The 2416-nt window shown below is 61.8% G+C and overlaps 1 protein-coding gene across 1 annotated transcript in view; it reads left to right on the top strand.

Annotated features, from left to right (window-relative positions):
* Positions 1–1972: 1972 nt before the first annotated feature.
* Positions 1973–2416, top strand: part of NLGN3 (neuroligin 3) — a 38122-nt gene continuing 37678 nt past the window's right edge. Inside the window, 1 exon segment of the mRNA XM_014306582.2 lies at positions 1973–1987. The gene's annotated coding sequence lies outside the window, so the exon portion shown is untranslated.

The following is a 2416-nucleotide window of genomic DNA, read 5'->3' on the forward strand; positions in this document are numbered from 1 at the left end:
GGCCGCCCCTGCGCGAGCCGGAGCGGGCCGGGAGCAGCGCGGCCGGGGGGCCCGACAGGGGTGCGGGGAGTGGCTGGCCTTGCACGGCAGCTGTGGTGACACGGCAGTGCTGCGGTGCCAGAGCGGGTGCTGAGCTGCTGTGAGCTGTGATGGGAGGATCCAACACCCCAGGAGCCACCCTGCCCTCCGGGGAGAAAGGGACGACTTGTCCCTTCCTGTGGCCAAGCGCCTGCTGCCACGGGACCCTTTATTGCACGGCCCTGCTGTTCCTCTGGCAAAAGGCTTCCCCCAGCTGTGCCAGCTGCTTGGCAGGCCAGGTCTGAGTGGGATGAGCAGCACTCCAGAGCTCTGCTGTGGTGACAGACGCCGGGCTGACACAGTGTCCAAGATCCCACACATCCCTCGGTGGCTGCCCAGAGGTTCCCAGCGGGTGCAGGAGGTTCCGGGGGGAAGTGGGGACCGGTGCAGGAGCTGGTCACAGCACACAGGGCTATGCCTGGCCTGGCTGCGTGCCTCGCAGCTGCCGTGCTGCACATTAGCACTGAGCCGCGGCCGTTTTAAGCAGGGCTGACAGCTTCCAGCCCTTCTGCTCCTTCTCCGAGTCGTGGCTAAACGCTGCTTGTGACAGAGCCAGAGGCAACCGGGGGCATTTTCATACACGCTGCCCATTGAGCAGTGCACACAGCTGCCCTGCTGCGGCCACCAGTGCAGGGAGGGGGCGGTGCGGGGTGAGCCCGTTTGATGCTGGGCTCCCTCAAGGCGATGCCACACGGGCTGTGCCCAGCAGCTGAGGAGAAACCCGAGATTGCAACAAATCTTGATGCATTGTGGGGGATGGATGGGCTGAGGAGGCTCTGCCCTACACACCCACCCCACCCAGCAGCCTGGCACGGAGGGTCCTCATGGACCATAGCCTGGGCAAAGGTGGCTTGTCAGGCACTGTCAGAACTGGTGTTGTGCAAGAAAATCGATCACTGCTCAGTCAAGCAACTGAGGCTGGGCGTGGAGCAGCTGTGCGAGTACCCAGCTCTCCTGCAGGCACCACTGCAGCTGTGCTCCATGATCCCATCCTGGACTGGTTTTGTTGGGGAGCAGGACACAGCGAGCTATGCCTGATACCCTGCCTGCTGCAGGGCAGCTCAGCATCGGTCCAAGGCCCCCCTCAAGATGCTGCTGAGAGCCAGTGAGCCCTGGTAAGCACAGGGCAGGGTTGTGCAGCCATCCCAGGCAGTGCTGGACCACGTTGCCTGCTCAACAGCATAGTGGGTGGCAGCTTGCAGCTCACCCTCTATGCATTATATATATATATATATACAATGTGCATATGCAGACATACATGCGTTATTTACAAAATAATTTGAAGCATTCATTGCAAAAAATTAGTATTTCCATTAGATTTTGTACCTGACTTAAATTTACAAGTCATATTTGGAAGTACTTGACCACCCATAAGCAGTCCCTGGGAGAGGTAGCAGGGCAGGAGAAGCAGGGAAGCTCTGCCCTGCCCTGCAGCAGCAGCTGGAAGGCACTGGGGCGGGTGAAGCCCAACATGCACTGGGGTGCAGGGATCTCTCTGCCACTGCACATTCACAGATTCACTGCAGGTGCCAGAGGTGTGTGGGAGAGTTGAAATTAATTGCTGCCCTTCAGATTCTGCCATGCAAACATCTTAAACAGGAAACGGTGCCTGCTCTGTGGAGGCATCGCAGCTGATGCTACCTTGGCAATGGCAGAGGGAGGCAGCAATCAGATACATCCATCAAGACCCAAATCCATGCCCTGCTTCAAATGATTTCTGTAATCCCATCAGGCAAGACTGAAACATCGCTATGGGCAGCGGCGGGCTGTAGGAGAGGCGGCTCCTGCCAGGAGGCCATGAGTGGGAGGAGAAAATACCCCCATGCTGGGAGGGGGAATGACAGAGGTGCTGGGTCTCGCTGCGCGGTGCTGCTGGGAGCCTTTGGGTGGCTGCTGAGACTGAAGCCCGGTGCGTGGCAGGGCTGGGCCGGTCCCCAAGGCTGAGGCTGGGGTGGGGCACCCCACACTGAGCACCTGCTGAATGCTCCCCAGACCCGCTGGGCACTGCGGGGCAGTGCGAGAGGCGGGGACCGCTCCCCCGGCTGTGGGGAGATGTGCCGAGGCCGAAGGGGGCTCCAGCTGCCGTGGGGTGTGCAGGGGCAGCACGGCACGGGGGGAAAGGGACCCTTGCAGCGTGGCTGGGGCAGGCACGGGCTGCACTGGGGCAGGGTTCTGTATGCACAGGACCGTGCAGGGTGCCCGGGGCCGTGCCGGGATGCCCCCACAGATGGGGTCGTTCACTGGGGCGGTGCGGGGTGGCCCGGGGCTGTGCGGGTGTCCCGGCCGGGAAGGTGGGGGTGACCCCTCCGCCCACGGCCGATAGAAGGGGGGTGGCGGG

The sequence above is a fragment of the Geospiza fortis genome, unplaced genomic scaffold (assembly GCF_000277835.1).
Source record: "Geospiza fortis unplaced genomic scaffold, GeoFor_1.0 scaffold157, whole genome shotgun sequence".
In the NCBI taxonomy this organism is placed as follows: Eukaryota; Metazoa; Chordata; class Aves; order Passeriformes; family Thraupidae; genus Geospiza; species Geospiza fortis.